At 38.7% G+C, this 12,605-nt stretch overlaps 1 protein-coding gene across 5 annotated transcripts in view; it reads left to right on the forward strand.

The window, feature by feature from the left end:
• The window catches only part of Chd9 (chromodomain helicase DNA binding protein 9), a 151,701-nt gene that overhangs the window by 35,411 nt on the left and 103,685 nt on the right, over nt 1–12,605 (forward strand). The window lies entirely within an intron of this gene.

The following is a 12,605-nucleotide window of genomic DNA, read 5'->3' on the forward strand; positions in this document are numbered from 1 at the left end:
GAGACTAGGTCTGTTGCATTTAGCATAGGTTGGCCTTGAATTTGATATGTGACCCAGGCCTCAAACCTGAGCTCTTCCTGCCTCTACATCCTGATTGCTTTTCAGTCTTTTTAATTTTAACTATTATAGTTGTGATTTGTAGTTTCCTAATAAATCATGATGTTGTATACCTTTTGGCTCAAAATGCCTATCTTGTTTAGTGAAGAGTTTGTTGAAGTCTTTTTCATAGTCAGATATAGAAGAAGTCAGTGTCTCTAGTGTGACAAAGACCCAACTCTATGTGTTGGAAATGGGGACAGAAGGTTGGAAAGGAGTTGAAATACTCAGCAGTAGCTATAGAAAGAAGTCTAGTTGGCAGTTTTGTGTGATTAAGAAGTTCCAGCAGGTTGTTGTATACACTTGTGACCCCACCACTGGAGACTGAGGCAGAATTGTAGGTTCAAAGCCAATCTGGGCTATGTAGTGAGACATTGTCTATACACACATACACACCAAAAAAACCCCAAAAAAACAAAAAAGCTTCTGGGACTGCAGAGATGGGTTGGTGGCTGAGAGCATTGACTGCTCTTCCAGAGGACCCAGGTTCAATTCCCAGAACCCACATAACAGCTCGAAACTGTGTATAACTCATGCATGTGGTGCACAGACACATTCCAGCAAAACATCAATACACGAAAATAAATGTGATTTTTTTTTTTTTTAAAGAGAGCTACTATAAATATTGATGTGCAGGTTTTTAAATCTTAAATCATTCAAATTGATGTTTGTTGGCAGCTACTTCAAGGGCAAATGAAATCATATAGTGTTTTTTTGTTTTTTTTGTTTTTTGTTTTTTTTTTTTTTTTGAGACAGAGTTTCTCTGTGAAATAGTCCTGGCTGTCCTGGAACTCACCCTGTAGACCAGGTTGGCCTCGAACTCACAGAGATCCCCCTGCCTCTGCCTCCTGCATACTGGGATTAAAGGGGTTTGCCACCACTGCCTGGCTAGTGTGTACTTTTATAATTAGGTAGTTTGAAGTGTTTTTGTTGTTGTTGTTGTTTTTTAATGTCTTACAATGTGAGTACCTTTTGTTTATTTGACATTCTTTTGTTTTGGTAAAATGCTTGTTCAAATATTTTTTTCCCATTTTAAAAATTTCTTTTATGGGCCAGGCTGTGGTGGTGCACGCCTTTAATTCCAGCCTTGGGAGGTAGAGACAGCTGGATCTCTGTGAGTTCGAGGCCAACCTGGTCTACAAAGCGAGTTCCAGGACAGCCAGGACTGTTACACAGAAAAACCCTGTTCGAAAATTCAAAAAAAAAATTGTTTTTATGTTATTATTGAGTGCTGTTGTTTTGTAGCATTGGATATTAAACTGAGGGCCTTGTGTATGAGTATGTGACACTTAGCTATACATGCCCAGTCTCTAGATTCCTTTATATAAGAATCATTAATCTTAATCACATTAACTAATACTAGCATTTACTAAGTGCTTATTTGTTAATGTTTTAAGAGCTATTAATTGAATTATCTCATTTAAATTCACAACCTATCTAGTAGGTTGTGAATTTAAATATGAAACCATCAAACATAAGGTAGATTCTAGAGCTACAAATTGAATATGGCCTTAGCTTATAAATAACTATAATGTAACATGATAAGTATAGCAATAAAGTTACATATAATAAAAAGTAGTAAATGAAAGTAAGCTTTGTTTATTTGGTGTGTTCAGGGTCTCATGCCTACTAAGCCATACTTTGTAATGGCTGTAAAGTGAATTTCTGAATAGACACTTACTAGACTGCCTTTTTCAGAAAGGGCACTGTTTTAGTCATTTTTGTTGTTGCAATAGCAAAACACTAGAGACCAAGTAATTTAGAAGAGCGGTTTATTTGGCTCACTTTCTAGAAGCTGAGAAAACCAAGAGCATGGTGTTGACATCTGCTTTGTAGACAGTTTGATTGCATTATAACACAGCAGAAGACATCCCAGGGTGAAACAGAAGGACTTTGCCAAAGAGAGCTTGCTTCTGTAACATGGCCACTTTTCTGATACTCATGAATCCATGAATGGATATTTATGAAAGCAGAACCTTCACGGTTCAGTCCTTTTCCTAATACCATGGATGTAATTTGAGGGGTTATTTCCACCCACCCCCCCAAACACACACCCTTTTTTTTGAGACAAGGTTTCTCTATGTAGCCTTGGCTGTCCTAGAACTTACTGTGTAGACCAGGCTGGCCTTGAACTCAGAGATCTGCCTGCTTCAAGTGCTAGGGTTAAAGGCATGTGCCACCATGTCCAGCTCAAATATATTCATTCTGATTCTGTGTGATACCAGACTGTGCTTGATTTAGTGGTTTAAAAAAACACATTTATTATCTCATTGTTTCCTTCAGGCATATGTCTTGTCTTTTTTCCTCTCCTCCTCTTTATTTTGGGATATTTTAAAAATTGGTTTGCGAGACTATCTCTCTCTCTCTCTCTCTCTCTCTCTCTCTCTCTCTCTCTCACACTGTTCTGAGCCACCAATGTGGGTCCAGGAAACCTCTCACTCTTAGCCACTGGGCCATCTCTTCAGCCCAGGTTTTAGTTTTTGCTCATAGATTTGTCCTCTAGTTTTCTCTAATATAAATGTTATGATATTCTAATTGACTTTTAGTGTAGAAAATGGCAGTATAGTTTTTCATAATGGCAGACAAACAGAAAGGGTGCCCTTCTGCTATCAGAGTCTCACAGAAAATTCACCAAATAAGAGTGTGCTGCTCTGTCACCCCCAACGTAGACCTAATATATGTTGAGGTTGCTTCTATGGTGAATATATTGTCTCTATGAAAAAAAAAAAAGGAGGTGGAAAAGAAAAGACTGAAAGACATTGGTGGGCTGGCGTAAATTTAATAAGAGTGTGGGTTTTACCTAATACTGTTTCTTCTTTTATTTATTTATTTATTTATTTATTTATTTATTTTGGTTTTTCGAGACAGGGTTTCTCTGTGTAGCTTTGCGCCTTTCCTGGAACTCGCTTTGTAGACCAGGCTGGCCTCGAACTCACAGAGATCCGCCTGGCTCTGCCTCCCAAGTGCTGGGATTAAAGGCGTGCACCACCACTGCCCGGCTCTTCTTTTATTTTATTTTTGGTTTTCAAGACAGAGTTTTTCTGTGTGGCCCTAGGACTCCATCTGTAGACCAGGCTGGCCTCGAACTCACAGAGATCTGCCTGCCTCTGCCTCCTGAGTGCTAGGATTAAAGGTGTGCACCACCACGGCCAGGCTGTTTTTTCTATTTTATAGTGGGAATAATAACTTCTGTCACAAAACTGTTTTCTGGGATGGATGAATGAAATAAGGTAATACAGATGGAATGTTAGTTTTCATTTCTAAATCATGTTGATAATTGTAGTAGTAGTTGAGTAACATTCTTTGCTCAACAGTACATAAAGAAATTGATATTTATATGATCAGCCTAGTCTTGGTTTATTGAGGTTTCAGAAAATGTAACTTTCCAGAAGACCTCAGCCCACTTAAAATACCTAGAAAGTAATTTTGTATTGGTACTTCATTATATTGTTGGAGGAGGCGAGATTTAACTGACTAATGTGTTCTGTTCAGTGGGGCAAAGTTTATTTTTTAAAAGTTAACTTAAGAAGTTTATGTGTATGGGTGTTTGCCCGCATGTGTGTTTGTGTGCCATGTACTTGCAGTGGAGGCCAGAAGAGGGTATCAGGTCCTCTAGAAATGGAGCTATAGACAGTCACCATGTGGGTGCTGGGAAGCAGACCTGGGCTTCTGAAGAGCAGCCAGTACTTTTAATTGCTGAGCCATCTCTTCAGCCCCAAGCATTAAATTTTCCTTAAAGCCTCATAACATATTCTTTTCTGTGTTATATTTTAAGTGTGTTATCATATCTTGTATAACCTCCCCGCCTTCCACTCCTTGTCCTCCTCCTCCTCTTCCTCTTCCTCCTTGAGGAGCACTCCTAAAAGTCAATCCAGCTGCAGTTAACACAGTTCCAGGACAGCCTTCACTCTGGCAGCAAATGCAAGCTTAGGGCAGGCGTGGGTAGAGGTTCCTGGAGCTGAACTGACTCTAGAAACTCATAAATACTAGGAGCTCTCACTTAGGATTTTATTACAGAGAAAGGCAACACATTAAAACTCTTTCAAGCTGGGCGGCAGTGGCACACGCCTTTAATCCCAGCACTTAGGAAGCAGAGCCAGGCAGATCTCTGTGAGTTCGAGGCCAGCCTGGTCTACAGAGTGAGATCCAGGACAGGTGCCAAAACTACACAGAGAAACCCTGTTTGAAAAACAAACAAACAAACAAAATTTAAAAACTCTTTCAAGAAAGAGGAAGAGCAGACTGGGGATTTCATACACAAAGTTTCTGTTTTCCTCTCCTGAGGATTCATGTCTCAGCTCTGAGACATGACAACATATATGGAGTAGTGCTCCTCAGGGAAGCTCACGAAGACTCTTGATGAATAATTGTCCTCAGAGCACTAATACATAACTGTTTGGTTGATTGCTTACTTACCTGATCTTAAGATTGGTGGATTCTAGGTAACTCATATCCTGCAACCTAAATCACATAATCTATTTTTCTGATGGCCAACCCTACCTAAAAGTCCAAGGGGTCTAACTCCTAATCTACAGAGAGGCATTCCTACTAAGTAAAGTATAAATTTCTCCTAAAAGTCAAGGACGGGGAGCCAAACTGATTGTATTGAGACAACCCACCGTAACTCGACTGTTCTTGAGCCCTGATCCTCCTCCACTTCCCAATTGCTTGGACTTTAGCCCAACTCAGCCAACAAGGCTAAATTCCTTCCTTCACTATTACATTTAACTGTTAGACAAACTCTAGCCTTTGGTAACTTGGTTCAGCCTCATCCACTCATTCTTTTACCAGATATTTTGCATTCAGTAGACATGTGTTGCTTCAGAACACAGTCTTGTTTTCCAAAAGCTTACTTCCGTGGTGTAACTTTTAAGTTTTTCTCCTTTGATTCTATAGTTATCTTCCAGCCAGACTTACAAAATAATATAGAACAAAATAACCTTCACTGAATTGCAGTACAGCCTTCCTACTTCTCCTAGTTCATGTTACTATTGCTGTGATAAAACACTGTGACCAAAAGCAACTTAGGAAATTGGCTTCTATATCCACTTCATTGTACATCGTCAAAGGAAGTCTGGGACCAGAATTCCAGCAGGAATCTGGAGGCAAGAGCTAATGCAGAGGTCATGGAGGGATGCTGCTTACTGGCTTGCTCCCCATGACTTGCTCAGCCTACTTCCTTAAGAATACAGGACCACCACCCCTGGGCTGGCACCACATGCAAAAGGCTGGGCCCTCCTACCTCAATCACTAATTAAGAAATTGTTCTACATGTTTGCCTACAGCCCGATCTTATGGAGTCATTTTTTCAATCGTGGTTGCCTCCTCTCAGATGACTAGTTTGTGTCAGGTCGACATAAAACTAGCCAGCACACCACTAAATGAAATGAAAGCATTCAGTAACTTCTTAGAATAGTGTTTAAGGGAAAAGGGCACAGAATGATAGAGGACACCAGACATCTTCCTTTAGTTTCCACAAACACATTCATGCACACATAAAAAGATCCCACCAATGTCTGACAAAACACTAGTCCATTTCATTCATAAAGAGTGTTACTGTCTTAAACTGAAAGCCCATAGCGAAACAATGCCTCATAGCTTAAAAACCAACGAACAAGCAAAAAACAGTCTTACACAGGCAAACCATGGAGAGTAATGATGATGGCCCATGATGGAAAGGAGATAATCCTAGCAGTTGGGAGGCAGAGGCAGGCAAATCTCTTGAGTTCAAGGTTAGTCTGGTCTACAGAGTGGGTTATAGGACAGCCAGGGTTACACAGAGAAACCCTTTCTTGAAAAACCACCACCAGGCTGGCCTTGAACTCACAGAGGTCCATCTGCTTCTGCCTCTTGAGTGCTGGGATTAAAGGTGTGCGCCACTATACCCAGCTTAAACTTATGCATTTGTGTGAGTGTCCGCATGTATATATGTGTACTGTTTGTGTGCATGGTGCCCATGAAGCCAGAAGAAGGTGTTGGGTCTCCTGTAACTGGAGTTACAGGCAGTTTGTGAGCCATCATCAGGATGCTGGGAACCAAACCTAGGACTTATGCAAAAGCAACAAGCACTCTTAACATTGAGCCATCTCTCAAGCCCCTAACTCAGTATTATTATACTGAGAATAACTTCTTGTGTTAAGGAATTCAGAATGTTTATTGTTTTCAGCAAGTAATGAACTTGATAAGGTTTTGTGATTTGAATTGTTAAATGCATACTTTTCCGTTGGATACATTGAAAAAGTGACACAAACTGTATATGAGGTATATATGGTAAGATATATAGAGTAAGATATATATTGTTTTTTTAAATATGTATGGCTTTGTTGTAAATTAAAAATTATCGGTATTCTGGTATTTTAGCAACCCTATATACCATTCTTTATCTACCTATCTCTTTCCCTCCTTTCCTTCCTTCCTCCCTCCCCTGCTTTTCCCTTCCTACAATCCTTTTGTCTTAGCCTCTGAGCACTCAGACATTTATTCTTAAAGATAGGCCTTGCTATATAACAGTTGGCAGGGGCTTATTGTATAGACCAGGCTGGCTACAAACCTGTGATTTTCCTACCTGTGCCACCAAGTGTTGAGACTGTGGGTGTGTGCTAGCATCCCTGGTTACTGTTATTCTGTAATCATTTATTGATTCTTTGATTCCCTCTGCATGAGGTCTAAATATATTTAGTATAACACATCACTTGATCTAACAGTGTTTATCATTCTTCCACATGCATCTGGTTTTCTTGTCATGATGAACGACTTGTTATTTTAGAATATAACTTCAACTTTAATTGTGCTGACATTTCAAGTGTACACAGAAGTCAGGGATCAACCCAGCTGTAGCAGCCACTTTTTCAGTGGTGTCGTCTTATAGTCATATCTTGTCAGACTTTAGATTTTCCCGGTTGTTGAAAGTGCATAACTCAAGTTCAACTTGTTCAGATCAATACACAGTGTTCATGCTTTGCATTTGGTGGATAACTCTTTTAAGTTTCTCTCATTTTAAGTCTTATCCTTCATATCCTTTGGGTCTATGATCCCCTCCCTCCCTCCCTCCCTCCCTTCCTCCCTCCCTCCCTCCCTCCCTCCCTCCTTTCCTTCCTCCCTCCTTTTCTTTGTGAAAGGAGCAGTCCCTTACCTTGAATAGTTTTTCCAAATTGTGGAATTTATTGATTGCCTCTGGATTTTACTGTTGCATCTATTATATTCTTTTCTCCTTGATTTTTCCTGTAAGTTGGGGGAAAAAAACTTGCAAATTATTTATTTATTTATTTATTTATTTATTTATTTATTTATTTATTTATTTATTCGTTCATTCATTTATTTTGTTTTTCAAGACAGAGTTTCTCTGTGTAACCCTGGCTGTCCTGGAACTCATTCTGTAGATCAGGCTGGCCTTGAATTCACAGTGATCTGCCTGCCTCTACCCAGGTGCTGGGATTAAAGGAGTGCACCACCACTGCCCAGGCACTGTTATTTTTAAACACAACTTTTAAGACTATCTATTTACTTGAGCTGTCAGTTGGTGATTAAAATACAGACACTACTGAAAAAGCATTACCATGTCACTATAAACTGAAAGTTTTAACCTAACAAGAAAAAAAGCAATGTCATCATTAACTATTGAGGAAAGCTGGATACTCCAATCACAAGATGAAAATTTAGCATTTTAATTTATAAATATTACAGTTCACAGATATGAGGAGAATGAAGCAAAATGATCTCTCCACTTTAGGTTAAAAACTCTGAAAATAAATTAAGACAAAACTCAGGAACATATTTGACTTAAGTGTAATTTTTTTCCTCTCTAAAAGCAACTCTTAGCTGGGAGTGGTAGTGTGGCACACACCAATAATTCCAGCTCTGAAGATATCTAGGGCCCCTAGTTAAGGCCGGCATTGACTAAAAATGAAAACTATGACATCAGTTTACTATTGACAACTAAAACTTCTTATGAATTGTGATTTCAAGTTATTATGGGATATTTGCTTTATATACTTACCTTTTGTGACTGGAGAAATTCATTCATTAGTTTATTCATTGATATTTTGGCACTGGGGTTGAACCTAGTGCATCAAGCATGCTAAGCAAGTACTGTATCACAAACCTACAGAAAAGTTGCAGTGGATTAAAAGGAGTTCTTGTACTTTACCTCATTTGAACAAAGGTTGCAGATCTCATGTTTCATATCCCCAAATACTTTAACAAATATTTCCTACAAATAAGAACATTTTCCTACATAATCCCAATGTGGTAAATGAGGAATTAATATAACAGAGGCTTTAGAGAAGAGGAGGAAAACAAACTATAATTAAGTAGATTTTGACAGAATTTGATTAACATTTAGGAGGAGAAAGTAGATACAGTGATAGCATTGTGTTTGTATTTTTATATTACATAACTTAGAAAATAACTTTCTCCTCATGGGGATATAGTTTAAAGCTCTGAATTCTAGTAGCAGAAGGACTGCTTGATTATTATTCTGTTAAGATTAATTGTTAAGCAGTTACAATGTTTGAGTAAGGTAGTGGAAGCTGCTGAGAAGCTTTGTAAGAAGTAAGGTGGTTTGGGGATTGCTCCTGCTCTGTGACTTGAGCACTAAGGAGAACAGCAGGGAATTGAAATATGGCCTTGCACATACTAGTTCATGTCTGAGCCGTATCCCCAGGACCTACATCTTACCTTTCAACCCAGACTGTTCTTTGTTTAAGGAGCTAGCTCCAATTTCCTAATGTTAGTGCTCACTATTTGAAACTCAAGATGAGAAGAATTACATACACATACACTTTCTCAACTAGGTTTCCTATTTCTTTTATCTTTTCGTATACCAGAACTTTGTCTAGAACCAACTGTTGACTCTTCTTGTAACTCAACCATATTCCATCCTTACTTTACTAGTCTTTGTGTCTTTGAGTAGGTGCTAGAAAGAGTTAAAAAAAAAATCCTATCTTTATTATTACCAACCTGACATTTTGAGAAAGTTGCTCACTTTTATTTGTATTTAAGTTAATCCCTGTAAATTACTATGATTGAATTAATATGCCATAAGACATAGCTATAAAGCATGGTCTCTTTAAGGAGGTTGTCTTGTCTTATAATCCATATTCCCCTATTCAGTAGCAATGGGATCTTTTAAAATGTATTTTTTTAAGAGCATGTACCATGTATGTTACTAGTGCCCACAGAGGCCAGAAGAGTGCATCATTTTCTTGGAACTGGAGTTTCAGGCTGTTGTGAAGTTCTGGGAACTGAACTGGGGTCCTTTGCAGATTAGCCAGAGTTCTATTGCTCTTAAATGCTGAACCATGTCTCTGGCTCCCTTCAGTGGGATCTTAAGCAGGTCACTTCTTTTACACAAGTGTCCTTACTGCAAATTAAGATTAGGAGCAGTACAGAACTAAAACAGATCTGTCTTGAATGTTAACTAGAATGATGTATACAATCTATTAGGATTTGTGAGAATAGTACTTGATGCCAAATAAGCAGTAAGTTTTATCTCTTATGTCAATATTTTTTTAGTTGTTTGCTCTTATGTCCCTTTGTCATTCTGTAACAAGAGCCACAAGAGTGTCTGTCCTCTTCGGTTTGCCGTCCTCCATCTCTTTGTTAATGTTATTACCTGTTTCTCATTCAGGATTAAATTAGTTAATATCCGTAAATATTTAGGCCAGTGCCTGGAGCTAACTAATTACTAAGTACATTTTAGCTCTTAATAATTTTATGAATTTTTGCATCAGTAATCACTCTGTCACTGTGATCCTTCCTTCCTTCAGACCAGGGCTCCCCTGCCTTGACACTCCTTTTACATGCTGCCCAGCTTGATCGATCCTTGTAGGACTGTTCAGAGTGTTGAATTTCTCCTCTAACCTTTGGTTTTCCTAAAGGGAACAGTAATAAAACACTGTTTTCATACCGCTATTAGCTGCCTTGTGAAGAACAGCTGGAAAGAGGGCATTAATGCAGAGATGAATCTGAATTTTGAATCAGTGAAGTTTTAACTATTTAAAGATACTGCTTGCTAATATCTCTCTCTCTCTCTCTCTCTCTCTCTCTCTCTCTCTCTCTCTCTCTCTCTCTCGGAAAACTTTATCAGTGATCAAATTCAAGAGTCAAGTATTCTGGCATTTGCCTTTAACTCTACCACTCCAAGGCAGAAGCAGGTGGATCTCTGTGAGTTCCAGGACAACAGAAGCTGACTTTGTCTCAAACAAACAGAAAATGAATTCAAATCAACCTATTTATTTTTAACAAGATATTAAACTTAAATTTTATCTGACTCATAGGTTCAGTTAGCACATTATGAAGAGTCTTTAATAAAGACCAAAACAATTAAGATTTTTGTTGAGAAATCAATGTGCCCATGGAGATAATGAAAATAGTTTCATTTCTTTTTTCTTTCTTTTTATTTATTTATTTTATTTATTTTTATTTTTTCCAGACAGGGTTTCTCTGTGTAGTTTTGGTGCCTGTCCTGGATCTCACTTTGTAGACCAGGCTGGACTCGAAGTCACAGAGATCCCCCTGGCTCTGCCTCCCGAGTGCTGGGATTAAAGGCGTGCACCACCACCGCCCAGGTTTCTTTCTTTCTTTTCTTTCTTTCTTTCTTTCTTTCTTTCTTTCTTTCTTTCTTTCTTTCTTTCTTTCTTTCTTTCTTTCTTTCTCTCTCTCTCTCTCTCTCTCTCTCTCTCTCTCTCTCTCTCTCTCTCTTTCAGATTTATTTATTTCATGTGCATTGGTGTTTTGCCTGCATATGTCTGTGTGAGAGTGTTAATCCCCTGTAACTGGAGTCTACAGACAGCTATGAGTGGCCATGTGGTTGCTGGGAATTGAACCCAGGTCCTCTGGAAGAGCAGCCAGTGCTCTTAACCACTGAGCCAACTCTCCAGTCCCTTAGTTTCATTTCTTAACTTAGGAAATAACAGTTGTTTTGTTATTGCTGCCTTTAGATGCCACGTAAAGATACTAATTTCTGACAAGTCACTTGGTTAGTGTTCATTTGCATGACCTGCTCTTTAACCTGTTGTTTATCGGCAGCTACTTTTTAGTAGTCTAAATATTTTATTTAATTTTGTGAAGAAAAGTATTTTTCTCCGGTAAAAAATGCACTGGATTAAAAAAATACTGAGCCACATGAAGCCATTTCTCTACTATTTTAGTTCCCAGATGATTTTTAAAAACTATCTTTTTATGTGTATTTTTAAAAACCTGACTGTAGAAAGTGGCAAGTTGAGAGTTAATGTGTTCCGGAGGGAAGAGCAGTCCGTCGGGGGTTAAACTGCAGTCTAATGGAATAATAACTGGTAGCACCATCTGCTGGCCTACTTCCGCAGAAGGAGTCAGTATTTTTAACGACATCTCTAATATTCATGCTGATGCATTTTGATGCTTTGTGCATTCATTTCTTTCTCTGCTTTGTTGGAATCTGGCTATCTGCTTACAGCTATTGAGGAAACAGCTTTTAGGAGGGCTTGCAGCCTTTATCAGAGCTAAAGAGGATGAACGGTGGATATAAACTTGCCAAGGCAGGAATGTGTTGATAAATCAAAATGTGTATTTGTGGACGGTTGTGCATCTCTTGGTTGCAGCTTGCTAAATAGGCCATTTAGGAATCTTCTTTCAATGCTTTTTTCTTGAGCACTGCCTGGGGTGGTGAAAAAGCAGAGGGCAAGCCTTTGTCTGACGCCAAAAATGTCTTCAGTGAAGAGGCCAAGAGGAAGGGTAAGTGAAAGCCTGAATGAGTGGGAGGAGGAGGGGTTCTTTGGGCTAAAAGGCTAATGGGATTGAATAACCCTCCTCGTTACTGGCTGCTGCTGCTGCGGGACTCGCACTGCATCGCCATCTTGAGCTTGGTGCTGTTTTCTCAGTCTTGGTTATTTGTTGTAGCCTCTAGGCCTTAAGGTGGCATTTTAGTGATTGTGGCTAAGCCTTCCTTCCTTTCCCAGTGCTGTAGCACTGCTCTAAAACCTTGATGAGGCAGGTATAGAAAAGACACTCAGTAGAACACACTGGAATCGGCATGAAAATGTGTTTGGAAATTCCTGTTTTTTTTCTCTGCTGTAGTCAGAGGCATGTTTACGGGTAAGAACATGACAAAACTGTGATCTAAGCCTATATGGATGAATGCTTGTTTGGAGAGGAAATTTTTTGGAAATGCTCTTGGTCTGCTTCCTGTGGGATTGCTAAAATATTAGTAATTGTAATATAAAACTGTAAAACTTGTTTCTTTCCCAAATTGCTTGAGTGAAATTATGATAAAGAAAAAGACAAAAATCCACATTTAACTCTTTCATGGGAAAATAAAAACTTTCTTTCATTTTTAGGTTAACTAACTAGCTAGCTATATTCCTACATTAAAATGATTGTGTGTTCCCTTCCTAGTCTTAAAATAGGGTCTTCATTTTTCTAAAACTCAATATAAGGATAAGTGATTCTAAGTTACAATAGCTATTTCTGAATTTACTTGAGTTTTGGGGGAAAGGTGAAAGAAAAGACTTTCCTCCTAAATGCAAATAATA

The sequence above is a fragment of the Peromyscus eremicus genome, chromosome 5 (assembly GCF_949786415.1).
Source record: "Peromyscus eremicus chromosome 5, PerEre_H2_v1, whole genome shotgun sequence".
Taxonomy (NCBI): domain Eukaryota; kingdom Metazoa; phylum Chordata; class Mammalia; order Rodentia; family Cricetidae; genus Peromyscus; species Peromyscus eremicus.